The sequence below is a fragment of the Lagopus muta genome, chromosome 2, assembly GCF_023343835.1.
Source record: "Lagopus muta isolate bLagMut1 chromosome 2, bLagMut1 primary, whole genome shotgun sequence".
Classification (NCBI taxonomy): domain Eukaryota; kingdom Metazoa; phylum Chordata; class Aves; order Galliformes; family Phasianidae; genus Lagopus; species Lagopus muta.
Genome location: NC_064434.1, coordinates 33,034,575 through 33,059,487, shown reverse-complemented (window position 1 = coordinate 33,059,487; position 24,913 = coordinate 33,034,575). Strand labels below are relative to the sequence as shown.

The 24,913-nt window shown below is 37.1% G+C and overlaps 1 protein-coding gene across 4 annotated transcripts in view; it reads left to right on the top strand.

Moving 5' to 3' along the window:
* ME1 (malic enzyme 1) overlaps positions 1-24,913 on the top strand; it is a 158,265-nt gene that overhangs the window by 99,632 nt on the left and 33,720 nt on the right. The window lies entirely within an intron of this gene.

Here is a 24,913-nt window from a genome sequence, read left to right as displayed (position 1 = left end):
CAGAATGGGAACCAGCTGCTCCTGTGTTGCTCTTAGCTAGAATGCCAGCTTGAGCTGATGGTTGTGAGGTGACCATTTTGGAAATGGTGCAAGTGAAGAATAGAGGATGTGATCCCCACATCAGTTTCTGTTGCTGAGTACCTTCTTACAGTAGCAGCACCATCTTCAAACACTGCTGTATTTGGATCTTATTTATTTATTTATTTATTTATTTATTTATTTATTTTGCAAAAAACCCAAAACAGAATTAAAGAGGGAATCCTAGCATACAGCATCCGCGGTGCATTTTTAACAAGTTGTCACCTGAATTAACCAACATGCAGCTGTGCTGTTTGACTGCCCCAGCAGGTGCCATCTGAGCAGATGGCTCCTGTTTGCTGTCTCTGGACACAGGAAAACTCGTACCACTTTTCTTTTAGCCCAGATGTCTTCTTTTAGCTGTACAAGCAAGTATGCATTGGTACACTAATGAAAACTGAGACTGTAGATGATGAGCTGTTATTGCTAATTCATTAGAAGTGTGTGATGTATGTTTTTAAAATAAGGTTTGTCTTTAACACAAATGTGATGGTGAATTAAGAAATATAGACTGGCCTATTAATGGAAAAGAACATGAGTGCAGCAAGTAGTGCATTCTTTGGGATTTTGATTTAGACAATGGGGGCTAAGCTTTTTTGGTCTGGATGCAATTCTCATATTTACTAAGTATCACAAATAGTATTGAATCCATTTTTCCACAGTATTAAACACAAACCTGAATAAATTGGGAAATTTAAAAAATAGATTTGATCAACATAAGATTCTGTAGTGGTATTGCTTACTTATTTTATTTGCAAGAAACCTACTGAATATTAGAGCAATAGATACACTGAATTTTGAAAATAAATGATAACAATGTTACAGCATATATAGAAGTAGTTTGCTTAAAATCTCTTCGAGTTTACTCAAAAGAAGTTAACTTTGAAGCCTTTTTCGACTTCTATGTCAACTTCCAAGAGATTTTTTTTTTTTCCACAAGAAAGAAATTTTCATACCATGTCCTGAAATTATATTCCAAAATATTCTCGTTACACTCACTTGATAACAAAAACATCTTGTTATGCTTTCTTTAGTTTCAATCCCAGTAAACTCTCACTGAACTGAAGGCAGCTTCTGCACATATTCAGTATGGCTGGAAAATCTAGTCTTGTCTAGGAAGTGTTGTGCTGCTTATTCTAACTCTCTGACCATTTATTGTACTACAAAATAGCCAAATAGTGCAGTTTGCAATTGCAGCTACTGGTGTAGGAGCATGCTAAAGAGAAGACTTGAGGTCTGAAGACAAGAAAACAGCTCTGTTTCATAGGACTGGAGTATTTGCACAACATGCTTTTGTTTCATAATTTGGTGTTTAAACAGGTTTTTCAACCCTGTATTTGGAAGAAGAGGGTCAGATTGCCGAGAACAAGGAGTTAATATACACTCAGGCAGTTGGAAAGGTTACTGGAGCTGTAGTGTTTTCTCAGTTGAGGATTGTTGGCAGCAGTTTTAGCTTAATGAGCAGAGGCAATGTCAAATAACCACTTCACAAAACACAGGACAAAATAGATTCTTGTCAAAAAAAAAATGGTCTTGGCTCCAAAGAAAACCATTGCTTTGGTTTCAGCTTCAGCAACTACTGTGACACTGTACTATATAAAAGTTTTTGAATGTTATCTCATTTTCTGTCATATTGCCGTCTTTCTTTGTTGGAAATCTTACACCAACTGAAACAGAAGGGAAAGTCCAAGTGACTCTTTTTGGCTGATAAGGGGCAATACAGTTCTTGAGGTAGGGGTTTTAAGTAATCTGCTGTGTCTTGGCATTCGTTACACTGGAACTATTGCTTTCCTATAGGTTTTTTACTGTAGTTTCAGTGTATCCCACAGTATTCTCCTGGAGAAGCTGGCAGCCTTCGGCTTGGACAGGTACACCCTCTGCTGGGTAAAGAAATGGCTAGAGGGATGGACCCAGAGAGTGGTGGTGAATGAAGCTAAATCCAGCTGATGAGTGGTCATGAGTGGTGTTCCCCAGAGGTTGCTACTGGCGCCTGTCTTGTTCAGTATCTTTATTGATGACCTAGATGAGGGCATTGAGTGTGCCATCATCAAGTTTGCAGATGCCACCAAGTTGTCAGGAAGTGTCAATCTGCCTGGGGGTAGCGAGGCCTTACAGAGGGATCTGGACAGCCTGGATCATTGGGCTGAGTCCAATGGGATGAAGTTCAACAAGAAAAGTGCTCTTTGGCTGCAACGATGCTAGGCAGTGCTACAGGCTTGGGGCAGAGTGGCTGGAAGACTGTGTAAACAAAACAGACTTGAGCGTGCTGATTGACACTCAGATGAACATGAGCCAGCAGTGTGCTGAGATGGTGAAGAAGGCCAATGAAATCCTGGCTCGTATAGCCAGGAAATAGCGTTTCCAGCAGGAGCAGGGAAGTGATCATCCCCTGTACTCAACACTGGTAAGGTTGCACCTTGAGTACTGTGTTCAGTTTTGGGCTCCTCATTACAAGTAAAATTTTGAGCCCTGAAGTGTTTTCAGAGAAGCGCAATGAAGCTGTGAGGGGTCTGGAGCACAAGTCTTATGAGGAGCATCTGAGGGAACTGGGATTGTTTTGTCTGGAGAAGAGGAGGCTCAAGGGATGCTTCATCGCTGTCTACAACTACCTGTGAGGAGGTTGAGGAGAGGTGGAAGTCAGCTTCTTCTCACAGAATTGGCTTTGAAGCTGTTGAATCATTTTAAGAGAAATAGCCAAGGCTGACTTCTGCTTATACCCAAAGAAAAAAGTGTTCATTGTAGAAGACAACTAACTCTTTTTCTATGTCCAGTTTTAGAAGTCAAATATGTCTTTAGTACAAACCCAAGGAAGATGAATCATTGGTGTGAACAAACATTAGAAAATATCTTTGTTGGATAAGAATATCTGGAATAGAAAGCAATTCAATTTTATTGTAATTATTTTCATTTTTCAAAGAAAGAAGCTGGATTTAGATTTTTTTTTTTTCAGTATAGTATAGAAAAAAAAAGTTAAAAAACTCTGAAAAATGTAGAAAGCAGAAAACTAATGCAAGCATGCTATCCTTTCGCCAGTTGTGCTACGGACAGCAAAAAGCTGTATACTACTTCTGAAGTTCAGAGTAGAGCTGGATGATACCAGAATAGATCTAGTGTAGATTGCTTTTCATCTCAGTGTGAAACATGCTATGCACTAGAAACAGTAAAAAACTCAAAAATGAAGAAAAAAAAAGATAGCCAATTTTTGTGGATTTTCATGTTTTCATGCAAGGGCAGAGGCTGCTCAAGACAATAAGTCTGCTGTGATGTGGCTTGGACATTCTTTGCTTAAGGCAGCAGCATCCTGCCTCACCAGTCCAGGAGAAAGGGAACGATCACGCTGTCTATGCAGCATCTACAGCAGCTCACAAGCACAAGATTATGTGCTAACAGGCTGAGCAGTGTCCAAGTTTTATGTCACTGCAGAAGAGAGACCTGTGTTCCGAAACACTTGTTCCCTTGCAAGAAGCGAGTAACTTTTCATTAACTCACTCATTCCGTATTTTTGACCATATATGCTTCTGGTTTTCCTTACCTCCTCCTCCTACTTGTAGTATCTCATCTTCTTGCCTTTTCTGCCCTGTAGACTTCTGTAAGTTCAAACTCTTCTTTTTCCTTTACTACTCACTGAAGAGATTCATTTAATCCTATTCGTACCTACTTTTTTACCCACTGTTTTTCTTAAAATTATCTCTAATCCTTCTATGTCGTGACTGTTCACTTTTCCATACGCTTCTAGATTTTGATTCATGATTCACAGTCTGCTTTTCCAGATGTATATATATATATTATATTTCTATTATGATTATTTTATTCCTTCGCTTTATTATCTCCATAACTTCTGCAGTCTCTCCCCTGCTATTTCTGAAACTACTGTGTCAACTTGCTTTATGGTGGGTCCTGCAGCCTTGGCTCCTTACCTGGCTCTGTCAGAGCAGAGCACAGATGCCACCTTTCCCAGGCCTGGCTTTCCAGCAACAATTAAGGCTCAGGGAGCACATCTAAGATCACATACTACCATGACCCACAGGTGGTGAAGTCACAGTGAATATATTTAGTGACAGGAACTGGGGTGTGTGTTGCAGCATGCATTTGCCTTGCAGCATTAACTTTGAGAAAAATCTCCAGTGGATTTTTCTGGGAAGAATTTTAAGACTTTTGTTTGTTATTTTCTTTTTATTTTTGTTACTTATTTAATTTCCTTTTTTGCATCTGTGAAATTATCCTTTCTGTATTACAGCTCTGTCTCAGGGGTACAATCCTCTCATCTCCATAAACATCTTCAAAGTTTTTTGTTTTCAGTGCATGTTATTTTTCTTTTTATATGGCTGCTTCTGTCCCATGCTATATTTCAAGCTTCTTGCAATTTCATTCTCTCAAATCCAGCAAGAGAAAAATGTTGTCATCCCTGTTTCACAGGGGAGAAGCAAGTACCTTAAGGGCCTGCAGATTTCCATTGATACTAAGGAAGCCTGGCAGTTAAATTTCAGTCTAGGGCTGCAGGCTACAGCTCTGTCACTATATTTAAGAGAGTTTGTGATGACAGCCCTCCTTTTCAGTTATGATCCATTTCACTTTGACCAATCTAGGATCTCAGCAAGTATCCAGTGCCTACGTCAGTATGTGTGACTGAAGCACAATGTAACTAACTCTTTATTTCTTCCATCTGTCCTGCTACTGCTAGAAAGCTTTTTTGATTGACATTTCTGAGCATGTCCCCTACTATTTTTGTGTAAATGTAACCTTTCATCTGGCATTTTTTGGATCCTTGACACCATAAGTTATCTCTGCCTGCCATATCTGGTAACATCCTCATGTGCCAGCGCTGCTTCTTTCTGCAGATTGTATGATAAGTCATCTTTATAGCCCAAGGCACACCTTTTTACTTGCATTTTTTTAATGCAGAAATTCAACATTTATATAGTATGTTTACCAGATACATGCATGGTATATATGTCATTCAATTTATATGGTATATATTTATACCATTCAAGTTTTTTGACATCTCTCCTTTCTATAAAGCCAAAAAAAAAAAAAAATTTTTTTTAGAAATAAACAGGTGATAAACAACAGCTAATTATTTTTTGCTTCTTTATTACTTTCTTTCTATCACTGTTCCCACTAAAAACAGGAAAGGAATGTCACAAAATCATAGAATGGCTTGGGTTTGAGGGGATCTCATTACAAGCCCCTGGCAACAGTGGGTTGCCAACCTGTAGATCAAGTTTTAGATCAGGCTGCTCAGGGCCCCATCCAATCTGACCTTGGACACCTCCCGGAATGGGGCATCCACAGCCTCTCTGGGCAGCCTTTTGCTCACCACCTTCTCTATGAACAAGTTCCCTGACATCTAATCTAAAGCTCCCTTCCTTTAGTTTAAACCAATTACCGCTATCCACCACTATCTTCCCATGTAGGAAGTTGATTTCCCTCCTGTTTACAATCTCCCTATTTGTCATAACGTCATAATGTAAGTGAATAATATTAATTCTTTCTCAGACTAACTTGTGTATTCCAGCCTCAGGAAGGACATTGGTAGTATCATTTCCTTGGGCCCTTATCCCTTGAAAGATTCTGTCTTCTGCCAACATGAAACACAGTGGGGCATCAGTTCCTCTCTAAACTCATGGAGTACAAATATTTAGATTTTTTTTTTAACTGTTTTCATAGATCATTGAATCATTTCAAATTTTTAATCTTAACTTTGTCTGAAAAGGGACGTAAGTGAAGAATTTAGTAATCTTGATAAGTAATAAAGACTCAGCAAGATATTATCTTAGTAGTCTCGTTTTAGAATGATTAATACACTGTATGTATGAAAGGGGAGACAGATTTTCTTTCCACAAACATCTGTTTATGATTTAAGCTCTGCAAAATATCCAAAAAAAGATTGTGGTGAATACTGACTTAGGACTTTTGCCACGTATCAAACAGTCCCCAAGGATGGTTCTTACACTGCTGTTAATTTTGCTCGTTCAATTCCAAATCTATAATATTTACTTTAAAACTGTTTGTATTCACCTACTCTGTTACTAAACAAAAATAAAAAGGGAGAACATAGGGAGCACTTATGTAGTTGATTTATAATATTACTTGAACATGAAATTATTGTCAAAAGCATATGGTCACTATCAATGAAGTATGTTCTAAATAGATGTGGATATATTTGAGAAGTGAGGTTTGCTCCCTGTGCCTTGTTTTGCATTGTACGTGCATCTGTTCTTTTCCAGTGAAAGATCTCACTTGTTCCGTGTAAGTCATCTTGTCTTTATACCTGAGTTGCAGACCCCTTTTTCACTTGATCTCTCCCAGTTAAGTTTGCTCTAGTCAAGAATGGCATGCAGAGCTAATGTTGGATTTAAAGGGATCCAGCTGAACATTACATTTTGTGAAGGCCTGCTTCTGTAATAAAATATTTCTTTCTCCTTCTTAGCTATTGTCTTGGCCCAAATAAGAATGAATTATGTGATCTTTCTTTGCTGGGAGAAGTACTTTCCAATTCGTATAGTGCAATAGGGCAAGGAGTTCTTCTCAATGTCAATGTTAACGTGAATTCTATATTGGTTTGTAATACTGCAATTTGAAAAATTGTGATCAATTGTATGCAGGTTTTTCAGATAGTTCTGGCTGAGGTATAGCACGTACCTTTAGCAGAATCAGTTGTTTGCCTCCCAGTGTAAGGTTAATACTCCCCTATAGCAATGCTTACTGGATTGAAGTTCAAATTTGAGCAATGATTGCAAATATCTCAGGAAAAAATATGACAGTCTGGCATCTCCAAAATATTTTGACCTGCTAAGAAGTTCTTTAAAGTACTTCAAAAGTACAAAAATGGACAGTATAAATTTTCTTGGATGAGAGACGAAAGCTGAGAGATGATGAGGTAGTTTTGTAGTACTCCAGTGAAAGCCACAGTGTTACTCTTCCTCTTGGAAAGAAGTGGCCTTTGGTCATGGCATTAATGTGCATGATTTCAGAATTCTAGAATTTTTGCTGGAAACCTAAGGAAAACTTTGAAAACTGTTCAGCTGCAAAGTTCTACACTTATGAGCCCAACTCTGGGCACGTTGTCCAGTGGCACATTAGTTTTCACTGTGCTTCTGTGGATACAGGATAAGGAACATCTGGAAGTAGACAAATGGACTTTCAGAGATTTTATTTTCAGGATTTCTGTATGTGGTGAATGTTAGACTTTGCGTTCTGCAGAAGCTCATTTCTGCTAGCCATAGAACACTGGCTTTGAGTGCACAAGCTTTGAGTTGTCTTCACTGCTGTGTTTCAGAGGTATAACTATTTTCAGAGCACTCTTTGTCCTCCCAGACTGCTCTTCCAGGAGGCTCATCCCTCAAGACAGTCTATTCTCACTCTGAATTCCTATCCCAGAAATGATATACCATTTATGAATTTCACAAGCCTATTTTTTTTTAATATCTCAAACACCAGGAGAGAAACTGAAAATATTTGGATGCTTCTATGCTTTAAATATTTGGAAATGGGTGGAGACTTCATTACTTAGCTGAATCTCGTCAAGATTTGAAGCCCTAGCTGTCTATACTGAATGCCAAAAAATGTAGACATTTTAAAAGACACGTGTGCATATATATGTATAAATTTGTAAAACAATAATAGTTCCAGAAGTATAAAATTGGCTGTTGTCCTAGTTTTCCAGTTAAAAATAATAGTACTGGAGATATTGAGTGGAATCTCATGGCATTAAAACTGTTTTACCAGATCATCGCTAGATGCTTTTCTTATTTAGTAGTCTTTAAGCATTTCCAAAAGCTCATTATTCCCATCTCTAGGGAAGTGGCTTTGCAGACAGCTACAGTTATTGTACATCTTTCCTGGCCTTCTTTAGGGAAGTTGAGGGAGGGGAGCAGTGTAATGGGTATGTGTTTCCTGACCAAAAATCCATCCCAGTGCCTTCTGAGCATTTGGATGAGAAGCTGAATGAATTCATAAAAAAACCCAAGAACTGATTACAGTAGCTAATGTCTTAGTACATTCAATCTTGCTCCCTAAATCGTATAAGGGAGAGATGCTGAATTAGGGAAGACTTTCTTCTGCTAATAGAGTCAACTGTGAGAAGTTTACAGGGCTAATCTCAGGTCAACATCTGATCCTGATTTTCAATGAAGTTCAGTTTACTGTTGCCTGATAGAGCTCTGAGAGCAGATTAAAACAAAAACGAACCGGCTGTGTTTCTGGCAAGAGGAAATGTTCCTAAATTCTGGAGAACTTTCCTTCACAGCTCTGAAGGTAGGATATTCAGTAGTGGTGAAACCTATTACTGAGAGCAGGTTATTTGTATGTCTCCCTGTTAGGTGGTTGTGCTTTCATTCACAGAGTGAAATGGCAGCTTTCCCACAGCTTTTGAGAAGTACGTCTTGCAAATTAAACTTTTCATTAATACGTATCATATCTTCTGCTAATTATTAAAAGGTTGTGAGAACAAATACTGAAAATATGTGACACTCTACTGACAAAGAATATGGACAATCTGGCTTTCCAATTTGCTGCTGCATGAGCTTTCCTTTTCACCTTTTGAATGGATAATTTTAGCTGTAAGCAAATAGTTTTTCAAAGCACAGTAATTATTGTGCCAATCTTATTCTTTTGTCAACTTCTTCTTTTGTAGCTTCTTGGAAGAAATAGTCACATTACATTCCTAACTGTTTGAACCTGATTCAATATGATACGTGTTTCTGAAATAGTATTGTTTATTGACTGTGAGAAGAGACATTTGTTTTTTGTTTTTTTTTTTTTAAAGTACAGGGGAACTTGCCAGTGTTTGCAAACCTCACAATGTAATCACTCTGACTCTTGTTTATATTTTTATTGACTAAATCCTAACAGCAAATAGAAGTGGTGATCGTGATTTAGATCAGTCTTTATCTCAGGAAGTTATGGAATTTGCAGACTTAGGGACGACAAAGAAACATAGATGACAGTCTTGTATAAAAACAAAAAACATCAATACGTAGTTTCTCATTAAGGGAGTCCAGATGATCGTCTCTGCTAGTACCTGTTGGTCTATGCGGGAAGAACAGCAGCTGATAGACCAGTTCTGAGAATAGTTATTATATTACAGATACTATGGATCCATTGCACTGCAACCAGAGAGTGAGGGGTGGATTTTGGGGATGGCCTCAGATGAACGTTAAACAGCCAGTGTTTAAAGTAAGCATTTAGAAATCTGATACTGTGTAAGCTGGAAACACTATTAATTCTTTTATAACTCACATTTCTCTGTGAGACTTCTTCCCATGCAAATATTTTTCCCAAAAAGGTAATATGCATACATGAATTTACTTCTTTGAGACTAGAAAAAAAAAAATACTGTAGTATTTTTCATCTACTTCTTCCCTGTATTTCTGCAAAAGTACATATTTTGAGAGTCACCCAGTGTTACTGTCACAGATGGAATAGGGTGCGCAGGTTCACTTGTTTACAAGCTGTTGGTTCACATAGTGCTTTTGTGGGGTGTTCTGAGCTCATTGTCATTCCAGCTTGTAATGGATTGATGGCCTTTAAAAATGTCATGCATATTACACAAGTGACAAGGAAATGCATGTATATTCCCCAATGTCTACGTGCTACTGTCATATCCAAGAATTCTGATATATATGTGTCATTAGTTTCTAAGCAGCTTGGAAAAAAAGAGGAAAAAAATGCATCTCATTGATGTGATGTCTGTGTGGTCTAAAAGAACACATCAAATATCAATACTTAATTCATTCTGTAACAGAAACTGGGAGACCACGTGGTACCTGTCTGAGGTTCCATGGCGAAGGCCTAAATGATAGTGTCAAAAGGATAGAATTTGCCCCACCAGTGGGTTATAAACAGATCTGAGGAGTGTGCAACTTCCTTTTCTCACCTACTCTCCAATTATAAGAGCTGCAATCTTATGCGTTGCTTTTCTGAGGTCCCTGGTATAATCCCCAGTATCTTGGCTATTTGAAGGGACTAATGGGAGAAGCCATCCAAAGCATCTAGCCACCTGTTCAATATGTTAAAATGGAGTTAGAACACTCCTGAGACATTAATTTAGTCTCCAATTAACCTTTTTTCCAGTCATTGTTAATAAATATTTGAATATAAGTTTACCAGTGAGGCAGTTTGGACTGAAAAGTTCGAAAGTGCTCCAAAAGAAATTTTTCAGAAAGCTAAATTCACAATGATAAAACACAATCCTAGCCACTAGCACAGGCTTCAGTAATGTGTCCAGTATAGGGCAGCTTCAAGTGTTGCCAGTTTTTCAATGTTAAATGCGATGCTCATGCTTTCACTTTATCTCTAGGGATTTCAGAACACTCCTGTTTCTGCAATGAAAGCAAGAGAGGCTATTATTTCTTTATGATGACTTCTGGAAAATACATTACAGTTATAAATATTCCATTCTATTGAGCTTTAGTATTCCACTTCCATGGCAAAGTTTATAAACATTCCTCCAACTACTCCCAAGTATAAACCCAATCAGAGATGATTTTGATGTTAATATGTGAAGACTTTATTGAAATATTAATGGTGGTCGCAACTTCTGTACTGTTAAAGAGCCACGAAAAGTGTTTTTGTTAGTCTTTGAGGGTTTACTTTCTGTGAATTTTGGTGTATCACAACGTGTATAAACCACAGTATTGAAACTGTAGAAAAAAAATAAAAGTAGTAGAAAAAAAAAAAAAAGTGAGTTTCTGTTGAAACCTGGCTAATAATTTCAAAAGCATTGATTTTTGAAGCACTTTGAAAAAGTCTTCTCCCAGGTCTTTTTGGTGTTTGTTTCCTTTTCCTTACCTTTGAAGATGAAGAACTGAATCTCAGCAGTAAAAACTTCTATTTAATTGAGAGGCTTACTGCAAATCTTAAATTTTCCATGGTCAATGCTCTACCAATTTTTTTTCCTGTGAACTCTGCAGTTATTTGCTGATCCACAGTAACTGGAGAGCCATCCAACACAGATGAAAGCAGAGATCAACCAAGATGCTGCAACTTGGTTTTGTAACGGTGGTGGGATTTCTCAGAATAATATGGATGCCAATGGAGCAGCAGAACTCTTCACATTAGAGTGAAAAGTGCTTAGGTTTTGTACCAACCATAACAAGTAGAAGAGGATTTTCCTTAGAGGCAACTACATAGAGCGCATGGAAGTCCTCTGAACTTCTATTAATTTCTGTCATTTTCCACACAATACTGACCTACTTCAGCTTTCTTGTGAAAGCTGCTTCAAATTAAACATAATTTTTTTAACTTATGTTGCTGTTTCACTTGCAAAGTTGTTGGAAAAGCAATTTATTAATACAAAATGGTAACCTTCTGGCATGACCCAAAAGTATGAGGTTTATTTATTTTTTAGAGAATCTCTTACATTAAGGCATAGTATGGAATCTGTAATCTAGATTCTCATTCTTATATGCAACTCCCTAAGTAGGGTAAGGTCTGCTTTCTTGGGAAAGGCAGGTCACCATGCCCAGGAACACACACATACAAGTGCTTATATATTTTCTGGTTTGGCGCGTTTTCTGTATGATGTGCACTGGTAGAGCTACCTATTTCTAGCACTGTTTAATTTCTGCTGAGTCAGCAATTGCTCTGCTGGCTTTGTCATTGAAAATTACATTGCACTAGCCAGTGCAATTTAATTAGCTAGAAAATTAAATTGCTCTATTGCTAATTAAAGGAAAAAAAAAACCAGAAATATTCAGATTCTCTATGGAAAGTAAGTGTTCTCTCCACGTACATCTTCACTAGGATGTATGAGATGACTCTGATGTCTCTCTGGACATGATTCTTTTCTGTGCTTGTCTTTTATTAGGAAAGATTTTAAAACACTTCAGTCTTTTATAATCTCCATCTTGGATTACAGTAATTTCTGGCCTTTCTGATACACACCTGGTTTCCTTCCAGGCAATCCAAATATTACTGCCAAACTTGTCTTCCTCTCCTGCACTTTATTCATACTTCCTCTTCTTTCAAATCTCTTCATTGGCTGCATGTTGCATTACTACATCAAAATATTTTTGTTACTTCATGGCTCTGCAGATTTTCTATTTTCTACCTCCACCTAATCTTCACTCTCGTTACACAGCTCTGCTACTTACCACATCATGTTTTTTTAATCTTCTGTGTTGAAGTCCTTCCCCTCTTTACTTCTGCAAGTTTTTTTCCGCTTTTTTTCATTTTTCAGATAGCTAGTTGAAACTTACCTTTTCTAAGTCTTTTCAATCATTCCCTAGAGTACTGAGTATGTATACACAATTGAATTTTTGGAAATGAATGTGAGATTTATTGTATGTTATTTAAGCATTTTTCTGGCCGCGTGTACTGCAAGTTTAAAAAGGCAGAAAAAGTTTTTGCAAGCTTCTCTGACCTTCTACATTAAGTGGGATATTTGGTTTCAGTCAATTGTTTTTGATCTTAAATTTTTAAAGTATAAACTTCAGAAATGATCGAAGTATTGCAGCTTTGGTTGTACTATACCGAATTCAAAGGAAAGATTACCCCATCTGTAGAAGATATTCCCTCTATCTGTACAGTCCTTATATACAGTGACTCCTTTGGTTGTGATATTTGCTGAACTTTTCTAAATATCATTGCTGATAGCTTTCTTTGAAATGTATCTTTCCACAGATTATTTCTTTGCTTTTGGTCCTTGCTTTATAAGTTTACATTTGCCCGGATTTAATTAATTACATTTCTGTCTTTACCCAGAAATGGTAAGAGAGGAACCTATTTCATAATTTATAACAAACCCAATTTTTTGTCATGTTTAAACTTTAGTAATAATATATTTTCTCCCCAAGTTGTTGCAGTCAGTAAAATATTTAATAACATTTTGTCAAAGCAGGAATTCATGTACGTTGCTCCAGAAGGATAAATGGTTCTTACTTTCTTCTTCTTCCATCCCATCTCCTTTCCCTTAGTTATTTCCATACCAGTCTTCCTATGACATTTAAATCATATGTAACAGAGAGCAGAGATTTAGTCCTGCAGTTTTATTATCCAAGTGACCTTAAAATGTAAATAAAGTGGAATGGGAAAAAAAGGTTAAATGCTTTAGATATATAGTGGGAAGATATCTTAAAGCGTGTGTAGATGGTGTTTTTGGAAAAGAGTCAGAAACTGGAAGTTTACTGCTCTTTGGGTATTCAACTGGCACAAAATTTAGACTACATACAAGTTATGGAGCTCTGATCTGTTGGTTTCCAGAGTAATTCCATCTCTTAGGACAGTGAGATTGGCTTCAGGCAATTGTAGATGTCAAGGTAATTTCTTCATATGTAAAAAATCTCAGCCCAGGAGGATGATAGCAGAAACTTCACAATATTTATGAAGAATTTATTCACATAGAATAATAAATAATAAATTAATAATAAATTAATTCACATAGAATTTATTCACATAGAATAAATTCATATTTTTAATGGGCATGAAACACAAAAATGATCTTGATGCCCATTAGCAGAAGTGCGATGCTTCTCTTTCTCCTTGAGTCAGAGTGATACTGTGGAAAGTTGCCTGCAGTAGTTCACCTTTCTTCTCTATGATCAGAAAACTTCTAAATGTTGGTGCTCTCAAGGACATAAAACTTGCTCATTTGCTTAGGAAGTCTTGAATCCCATGTTTCCTGACTATAGTCTTTGAGGCTAAATCTGGCCTGCATGCTGCAGAAGGCAGTAGACTAGGGATTTAGCCAATTTCTTGAGACTAGGACATTCAGAGCCTGCTCTGAACTTGATTACTTGAGGCTGATTGCTCTTCTTCCTAAGCCTCAGAGGAGAGTTTAGTAAGTAGGCATCCTATAGACTGACTGCAGAAGGAAAGTGTGTCCCAAGAGACAAGGCATATTTCTGTCCAAAACACATAATCCGTATAACCACACCTAGTATTTAAAGACACTGCTTTTTTTTTTCCTCTACCTCTGATGGTACCCTAGATTGAAAGAACGTATGTTCTACAGCACCCAAGGCTGTGGTGCACACCCTAAACATAAGATGCAATTCTATTCTGTAATACTGTAGAGGGGATGGGGCACTTCTTTTCAACACTTGTCCATCCTCTCCTACTGAAATGCCACTTTGATCTCAGCTCATGCATTTACACATCTAGTACAATTATTTCACATGACAGAGCACCTTTTTGTGAGTCTGCAGTATTCTTTTTGACTGAAGGGATTCTAAATTAAGTCTGAGCTTTTCTATCTCCCTGTTTTTTAAATAGATGCAAGCTAAAACAATTTTCAGGTTAAATTATCAATGCTATAATATATTGGCCAGTAATGGCTGGTGGGACGTATAACAAAGTTCAATGGTTGCTGATGCAACAATTCCAACTACTCTTTTTCCTATATGCTTGAAATAAATTTATGTTACATGCTTCACTGTCTATCAAAAAAATATGCTTGAGGAGAATTAGGATTGACTTAAGGAATATACCATGCCATCCAGTTAATGATGTGGAATATTTTTCACATAGATAAATGATGATCAGTATAGCTATGAGCTATTTTGAAAGGAATGTTTCTCACTTGTCCAAGGTAGACTGCAAGTTTTCATGTTTTTTAACTACAGAAACTTGAAATTAAAATTAGTAATTGTAAAACCTACCAAAACATTCTGGTGCAGCTTACTTTTCCCAATCTTTAGGGACTTACAGAAGAGACTCAAAGAACCAGTTTCTTTATCATCAAATACAATGACAGTGTGTAGTTGCAAATGGGTTCTTAAATATCTTTCTTGAAGTTCCAAGGTTTTGTCTGATTCTGGCAGCTCTCTATTGAAGTTGATCTTGTAACACATGTAATGAAATTGAATAATTTCTATGCGGTAGAATAATAGCTCTGTTGTGAAATTTCCAGTGTGTTGTTTTATACATAGTTGAAATTACAGAGGGTAGGCATCATAGCATGCTGAATTCATTGCAGAACAACTGTAGAACAACCATAAAAATGTAAGTCTGTTCATAAGGTCTAACCCTGTGGCATGTCAGATACTTCCTACTTGAGGTATCTTTAGGATTCAGAAGTGCTCAGCACCTCAGTTAATATAGCACATAGAGAGACAGTGGGGTTGTAATTCAGAAAGGAGAAAATCTGAAGAATGCTTTAGCAATGCAATCTTTCTGGCACGTGTGTACGAAGAAGAAAATCATTTTTCCCCTTCAATTAGCAGTGTGAAATGAAATTGAGGCGTAATGGAGTTACTGACTTTCTGTATAATAAAGCGTTTTCTTCATAATTAGTATGAATCACCTAGATTTAAATCTAAAGAGGGTAGTATAAGTGGAAGTGTTTATGGTTCTGAAAAAATTTGAATCATTGATCATTTTCACTAAATCTCAATATTTACATATAAATCATTTGTCAGACTGCAAATATTTCTATTGCCTAATTGGAGAAGAGATCCTTGCATTGTGTCAAATAACTGAAGTCCTACATTTTACAGAGTTAGTTAGATGTTGTCATCCATATTCTGGGACCACCCACACCTGTGCCCATTTTTGGGCTCTTCAGTACAGGGGAGATGTAGATAAACTGGAGAGAGTTCAGCAAAAGGCCACCAAGGTAATGAGTGGACCAGAGCACCTCTCCATGAGAAAGATTTAGAGAGATGGGATTGCTCAGCCTGGAGAAGAGAAGCCTCAGAGAGGATCTTAGTGATGTCTATAAATACCTGAAGGGATGGTGTGAGAAGATAAAGCTGGGCTCATTTCAGTGGTGCCCCATGACAGGGCAAGAAAAAATAGACACCAACATTCTGCTTGAAAGTAAGAGAATTTTGAGTTTAAGAGAAGTTTTTTCACTCTAATGGAGCACTGGCACAGGTTGCTCATAGAGTCATGCAGTCTCCTCAGTGTGTTCCTTGGCACCCTGCTCTGTGGGTCTTCTTGAGCAGGGGGTGAGCCATATGGAACCAGATGTCCCTTCTCACCTCAGTTTTTCTGTGGTATTCTTATGTGACATCTGTAGTTCCATAAGTCAAACAGCATGCTGTGTAAATAATGCTTAGATACAAATAAATTCTCCATTCTCTATTTCTCTGATTTAACTTCCAGTATGATTCTTTTTCTCTCAAGTGATTTGTATTGCAGGTAAACAAGATACTTTAATGCTTTAAAAACACCATCAGGGATTTGGGGAGGGTGTGATCTGTATCAAATGATCGAACAGTACACAAATTGTGGAATGCATTTAATCTTTTGGAAATAATTTTAGAATTCCTACTACCAGCCTTTTTGACATTTCTGAAAGGCCATTACTTTTTGCTTTTTAACTGTCAAGGTGAAAGCTGTCAGTGGTAAAAGCGAGATTTCCATCTGCTCATTATAGCTTAAGAAGCAGCTGAAAAGAACAGATGTGCTGCCCCAGGCTTTGTACTAATTTTCCTATCCAATTTCATCTCCTATATTAGAGAACACATCTATAGACTCATACAGATCTATTTGAATATAGAAGTAAGTGCAAGCATCTTGATTTAACCTCCTATAGGTGCTTAGCTATCTTTAGGATCTGGAAAAGACGTAATACCTTTCCAAAAACTCATTGCATTTGCTTTAAATCACTCAAGTCTAATTCAGTAAGGCAGCAAGGCATGTACTTAAGTTAAAGTAAAGGAACAGTCTTGTTGATCTAAGCTGGAATTCTCATATGTTTAAGTACCTTAATAAATTAGCCTTTATTGAAGAAGTATTTTTAAGTATAGTTAGACCCAGATGAGTAAATATAGTGGGAAAAATATGAAACATACTGATGTAAAATTATCAGCCATGGATCCCTTTTTATATTTATTGCTTACAGTGCAAACCCTCAGCCTTTTATAGAAAATGGAGGAAATTTGTATCTGGGCAGTGAATATACGAAAGTTCATTCTCAAGAAAAGATAAGGCTTTTATAAATGGAATTAATTTTATGTGTTATGTTGCAAAACTCCTTAAAATTCACTCAGGCTGCCCAAATTTAGTTTGTTCAAATGAGATATTTTCTTTCTCAACAGCAGCTTTCATTTTAAAACAAATTTGAGAAGCTGCTCAGAGAAACCTCTCATGTCCAGATTTAGGAATCTGGGCTTCTTTGAAAATGATTCCACTATTCACTGTAATTGTTAATATATACAGTATAGCATCTTTCATCATATGGATGGCATCCCTGTGACATCCCCATGTTATTGCTGACCAGTGCTCAAGTGCTACTGTATGTACATATTTTTTGATAATTTTGGCAAAAATTTAGAACACTGAAATCCTTTGTTTGAAAAGTGTGTTGGCTGCGCTGGTGAGAGCACAGCTCCCAGCACAACTGAGTCTCTGTGATGATTTTCTTGGCAAATTAAAATACCGTGACAGTCTGAAACAGTCAGAAGTAATCATAGATTTTTAACAAATGCTTAAAAACTGCATCCATAATGTATACAGGAAACAACCATTTGAAATCAGATGTAAATATTTTAAGCTGGATAGGATGCCTTATCAAATACTATGCGATGTATTTTATATGCTTTTTTTATATAACCTTTGTGATTGAATGTAAAGCCACTTAATTAAGATTGCTCATTACATTTTGAAAGCTTGAAGAGCTTACTAAAGATTGCTCTAAGTTTTGAGAGGTCAAGGTGTGATTTGAGCCTTTAGCTGCAGATAAGGACTCATAAGGGATCGAGCTGCTCACTAATTCCAGATGAGATGGATTTTTCTCTTATTTCTTTGTTTTACTGATTTAGTCTGCCCAGACACTTGACTGCTCCATCTGCTGAGTATCCTTCCTTCCCTTTGTGGAGGTGATGCTGCCAAGTCTCTAAAAAAGAACTGCAGCAACTGAAATAAAAAAAAATAACCTCAGATAATCTGTCTCAAATCTGCACTCATCTCTTTTAAATGAATATGAAACTGAACATAGTTTGACGTTGTTCATTTGTCAAAGGCACAGAGCAGTGAGAACAGTAACACTGTGAAAAGAACTAGAATATCTAGGAGAAGCAGAATCACATTTCCCAGAGCTTTACTTTTTACTTAGATGGGATCAGGATCATAGAATCATATCATAGAATCATAGAATGGCCTGGGTTGAAAAGGACCACAATGCTCATCCAGTTCCAATCCCCTGCTATGTGCAGGGTCACCAACCACCAGACCAGGCTGCCCAGAGCCACATCCAGCCTGGCCTTGAATACCTCCAGGGATGGGGCATCCACAGCCTCCTTGGGCAACCTGTTCCAGGGTGTCACCACCCTCTATTCCTCCTAATATCTAACCTAAATCTCTCCTGTCTCAGTTTAAAACCTCTTTCCCTTGTCCTATCACTATCCACAATCGTAAACAGTCATCCTTTCTCCTGTTTATATGCTTCCTTCAATTATTGGAAGGCCACAATGTAGTCTCCCCTTCTCTTCTCTAAAGGATTAGGTGACAAGTGAACCATTCATGAGGAAATGTCACTCTAATTTGCTGTACTGTTAACTTTGACTACATATGGAACTGATTTATTTATTTATTGAGGAAGAAAGTTGTCAACGTTTATAATACAGTAGTGTTGTGGGGTGGGTTTTTTTAGTTGTTTTTTTTTTTCTTTCCCTGATTTAACTTCAGCATTAGCAAAGCCTTCATACTTCTGCATTTGTGGAAATTTTTGTGTGATATATATCATTGTCTCATGACAATGAGACATGCTGATATTTGTGTATGTCAAGAACTGAATGTAAGAGTTTGGCTCGTGTCTGACTTGATGACATTTCAGAAGTATAAATTGTTTAACAAGCATAAGACTACCTGTGTCATCCAGGCACCTTCTGGCCGAGGGAAGTTAAATAGTTTTCACAGTTAGAGAAGGAAGGTTGGTGGAATCCGCAAATAGGAAATTAATTTGATCACACACAGTGCAAGATTGTATGGAAGAGGGAGGTATTTTCATGCTACAAAGTCTGCAAACTAGTTGGTTTTACCTACTTGGTCTTACACCTCACAAGCATCACACCACTCACAAACATCAGTCTTGTGTGTCCTGGTGGTCTGCCCAGGATTGCTCATGCACAGCACTGAAGGCAGAAGGACCTTGACTGTGAAGCCCACAGTGCAATTCCTGGGTTCCTTGTGTCTGAAGATGATACTCTTCTTTTAATACAGGTCTTCCACACCTTTGGGATCCAAAATCTATACTAGCTTGATTCTTTTTGCCAAATATCTTGGTTAGTTTGGTTTCCAAACATATTACGCTAATCTGCTGTCTGTCTGTGTATTCTCACGTTGAAATTTTTCAGACTGTGTTCTGAACTTCCTGCAGCATCACTGTGTATGGAATGTGCTGTGATAGCATGCTGCTGTTGCTGCTGTTTTCCTGTGGTCAGGGTTTTCCTTTAAGTTGAGCTCAGGTCTGCTGCTCTTCATGTAATCAGGACTTTTTTTCTTTCCAATTTTTCTGCAGTCAGTACTGTCTTTGTTATCAGTGCAAGCTGTTCTCTTTGTATTTCCATTGCTTTTTATTCAGGTGTTTTTATATATATTTCCAGTCATAGCTCATTCATACCAGTCCACATCTTTTACAAGACTCTATGAGCATGCACTGGAAAAGTCAAGGCTGTGATGGAGCCCAGTTCCTAAGAACATTGTGTGAAGATCTGTAGAACAAATATCTAAATGCAAAAAAAACCAAACAAACCAAACTAAAACAACAACAAAAAACCCACTCAGAATTACAACAATGCTAACTTAGATGAGTTATTTATCAGTCTTTACATTTTACAGCCTTGAAAAATCTGATAGCTAATTCAGTGAGATACTGAAGTAGAGGAAAACTACCTCAGATTCTCTAGTGACCATCAGTGTTTGTCTTTTAATTGAGCAATAAATGCACAAAAATTAAACAGCGTGTCCTTAAAAATGTTTTCAATTTAATACTTCAAATAAGTCTTCAATTTAAAGAGCAATTAGTAGTCTCTACAAAGTGTGGTGCAATCAAGATTATGAAAAATTAAGTTAAAATATAGACCATCTTTTACTTGTAGTAATTGTTTATTCTCCTGTATTGCAAAAGCTTTCAGATTATTTCTTTCTTTACACAAGAAGCCCCCTATGTAAGAGGTGTCTGAGCATGCTGAAAATCTGTTTTTATTTGTCTCCTTATAAGCATCAGAGATACTCTCCACATAACAGACTTCCCTGTGGAAAGCTGAGATGCTGACAGTTCTTTAGAAAAAGTTCCGTAGACAATCTCTTCCTGTGAAGAATGCTATGTCTCCAAATTGCTGTTCCAATTCAGGACCGAGAGCGAAAATTATCTGTTATTTAAAGATATCTCTCCTGGGAAAGTATTTTCATTGCAGCACTGTCAGGAGCTGAGTACACCTTGAAGGGTTTTTCGTCCTGTGCAGCTGCAGCACATCAGGATTTTATGAGAGTGTTTCTTGTCTCCATCACTTTTTTCCATGGAACAGACAGGTAGCAATTAATACGGAAATCTCCATCCCCCTCTGCCAAATTTAGTTGAAGTGAACCAGAAGGTTGAAATTGTATTAGAAGAAGGGATACTAGTATGGATGCATGATGAAACAGAGTTAAAAGCTTGGGAGAGGGAAGATATCCAGGTCAGAGGAGCTACTGGGAGGGACAGTGGGAAGACATCCCTTACTGAAAGCTGTGGCACAACAATGAGATCGTAGCAGTGATTGTTGTGCTTTAAGTCTGCTTTGAGCAGTGAGATGTATGGAAACAAGCAAACTTGGAGCACTTGGAGTAGGAAGGAATAAGATTGTTTCCACATTGTCTTGATGCACTATAAATGGGCCTGGCTGGCAGTGGGACTGACTGACGCACAAGGAAAAGGAGAGAATGCCAATATTGCTACCATTTTGGTTCAGCCCCTTCTTGGGAATGGGTGTCAGCAGCCAATTCTGATGGCTTTTAAGTCTCTTTCAGTTCCAGACCCCATGAACAACAACAACAAAAATACTCATACAGGATTCTGGAAACTCTAAAAGCCTGAAAAACAGCTACTTACCCCTTTAGGAAGGATTCCAAAACAATGGCTGGCAATAAGAAGAAATGATCTAAATATATTTCCAGAAAAAAAAAAATTGCTGCAGAAATAAGTGTGGATTTTACTGATCGTATGGTTTGAATTCAAAATCATGCCCAAACTTTTAATGCTCCCTTTAGATTCTTGAGGGCTTTCCCTATTTGGGGTTGCCAAAATGTTAGTATTATGAATTTGGTATGGTTAAGGAGCTGTGGGCATTATTCTCCAGACCATTACATAAATATGTAATCCAGAAAATTATTTTGAGAGATTAACATTTTGTCATAGACAGTTGAATATAAATTTATTTATACATAGAGCAAAATAAACTAAGGCTGTTACCCAAAATATGTTGTAAATAAGCAATAGTGTTAGAGTGTTTTCTGACAACAACACATTGTTCTAGTGGACCGTCTCTTTTTAATCCATTGTCCAGTATTTGCCTCCAACGCTCAGTGACAAATCTGAAGTTACATACTTACCATCACTCTTGTCAGCATTTTCTGTCCATAACAGAAAAAGGAAAGATGCCTTTCAATTTGTGTCCACTTGGATTGTGATTCAGTCTGCCTACGTGACTTCAAGAGACTAAGTTCCAAGTACACAAAATGATGTGGGTGATAAAACAGGATTTATGAGGGAGAGCAGTTGTCTGAATTATCATTTTTTAGGGATGATTTATAATTTTTTTAATCAGCTACCACAATGACAGAGCCCAAACAGATGAAAGAGAGGAATTTGCAGCTACGAGATACTTGCCTGCTGGAAACCAGCAGCCCTAGCCAGATTACTGAAGCCAAGATACTGCTACAAGAGAAATACTTTCCAGAAATAAGAAGAATAAGAAAATAGTTTAGAATTTGTAGGACATAGCACTGAGGATCAGTGTATTTCTGATATTAATTTATTTTCTGTGTGTTTCTAGTCTAGGCCTAAATCCATATTTTTGAAGTTATGACAGTTGATGCTCAGTGATTAAGTTCTTTCTTTGGTAATTTGTATCACCTTTCAATTTGAACACGCATGTTAGTTACGTGCTTCCCCATTTTCCCTGTTATCCCCTATGTATACCTGGGTGAGGCATAGTGATGCATAAATGTTGTTTCTATTTCAGACAGGTGATGAAGTGTGATATGTTAGATGTGACTCACACTTACAGCACTGCAGGATCATCATATAGGATGTTTGCTTGCTTCCATGACTCCATTTTTACTGACACATTCAAATTAGAAAGATTCCAGGTTATATTTTGAATGGTATGTCTTAAAGTTTCAAATATGAAGATGAAATTCTCTAAAGCGTGTGATGATTGACTTCAGCTACTTAGATAAACAATATAAAGATTAATAACTTCATTTCATGCTATAGCATTATGTAGTCCACAGCTTTTAAAATATAAAGAAATATCTCTTAAAGCTTTTTCTATCTTGACAAGCACTTGTTTGAAGAACTTTGCCTCCTTAGCTTCTTGTTCCTCCTGGAGCTGGCCTTAAACACTTCTAGGGACAGGGCATCTGAAAACTTATGATGAAGTGATAAGAGGCACAGAAAAGAGACACATTCTGTTTTCATGGGTGTTGATTCAAACAGTTTCCCTTTATAGTGGAGAAGTCTCTAACTGAAACCATTCAAAAGCCAGTTAACTATTGCAAGGGGGTTTTCTGAATTGCCAGAGATTTTCTCTTCTGTGTTGCTTCATTTGCATTTATCACCTGTCAGTGGTTTTAAATAGCAGGTGTAACTGGGAACAGGAGCGCTCCAAGCAGGGAAATGCTACCTTTTTCTCAACTGTCATGGATGCCAGTGATTGAACTTAGCTGGACTTCTTTGATGCACTAATGCTAAACCTTCACAATCCTCATGAAGTACTACTAGTCATGAGCACCATCAAGGCCTCAGGCTTTTACTTCGTTTCATATATATCACTTGCACAGAATAAAAATGAGACATATAATTTCCTTCTACTGTAATGTCAAAATCTGAGAGGCCCAGGATTAGACTGTCGTTTGTTGGGCCTTTGTTCCTCTTATTTTAATTAATCAGGCAAAGTATCTTGCTCAGAGAATTAGTATGGGTAGTGTGCTCAGTACAGAATGAATGTTTTCTATTGAGAGTCTAATTTAATGTATATCACAGAGGGTTTTGATATGTGTCTAGAAAGGCAGCAAATAAGAAAATAGAGAAAAATCAAATTCAGATGAGAAAACTGAATGTTTTACTTGGTAAAGAATGTCATAATATCATCAGAAAAGAACTTCGACCAAGTTCTGGGGCTTGAGAGTGTTAATCTCATTAGTTTCAAATTATTATCCAACTGTTAGCTTCTGGATCCTTATAGAATCATAGCAATTCATGTCAGATACTGAACAGAGTTAGAGATGTAAGTCAATTTTTGAAAAGTAGCTGTATTTTCTTCTCTTATTTGAACTCAGCTGTGGTTTACTATACTCAATTACTGACTAGCCAAGTTGTATTTTAATGGTTGTCTGTCATGCTGCTAAAGAAGCCCAGGTTTTTCCATAAAAGCTGAAGATACATTTGTTTTAAGCAGGGATTACCATTCTTGTCAGTGGAATGTTAGTAGTTTTGTTTAATTGTAATGTGGGTGTAAACATGTGATTTCCATGGAAATTAATTTAGTTACAGGAGTTTTTTTTTCCATTTTCTATACTGATGTCTATGCTAAACACAGCTGACAAACATATGTAGTTTAAAGAAAACTCAATTACCACAAGAGCAGAGTATAGTGAACTGCTCAGTATATGCATGTATTGCTTTTCTGGATGAAGCAGGAACTGCTTGAGATCTTGTCTGTTTACTCTTTAATGGCAATAATTTCATAACAAAACCTTACTTCAGTGCTCTTTAAAAATTTTAAACAGAAAGTCTCTTACTCTGTGTGAACAGACATCAGATTTACTGAAGTCTAAAACACTTTTTAAAGAACTTCCAATATTATTCCAGGGTAGGATAAAGTTTATGTGATATTTCCAAACCTCTACAGGCAGTTTTACTACTGACCCTACATTTTAAACTTCTGAAGTTGTATTCTTTTTTCCCCCTTGTGTAAGTATTCCAGTTATGTTTTTTGTTTAGTATTGCTTTTTTTTCTGTTGCTGATGTGCTCTGCTACAAATGCATACTGCGATTTCAAAATATGGTGTATTCATATGACGTACGCAGATGTTTTCAACATACTCTAGAAAATGTCCGTTTTAATTATTTCATTAGCTAGCGGGACAACAAAGTGTTGAAATGGGTGGTAGCTTTGCTTCTGAGTGCATTATTTAAGAAAGGTTTCAAATTCGTATCAGACAATCCTTTCTGACAACCCAGTCAAACAGTAGATGTAACATTTAGATAACATTTTTTTCTGCATATACACAAAGTTTTCTTATATTTTAGCCAAGCGTAACTCTATTCAAACTCTCAACTATTGGTTTCCTCTCTTAACATGTTGTCATACGTTTACCATTTGTCTAGATTAACTATATTGCTACTAAAGCTTACTTTATAACAGGAATGGGCTAGTGTGGCACTGTGAGTGACGTTGAGCTGCTGATCTGTAAAATAACATTAAAATAAAATCCACATTCTGAATGTGTTACTTCCTCACTGCCCTTCCTATGGGGACAATCTTTTTACTCATTAGCTGATTGCTCTATGAAGACTGCTGCTGAGATGTCTGCAGCCCTTTTCCCTGATCTTTTTATTTTTAACCTAGAACTGAATAAAGAACATTATCACTCTAATTATGCCTTGTAGATAATTTATATTAGCATGTAGATACAGAATGCTACAGAAATGCATTAGCAGATGTTATCGTATTATATCATCATA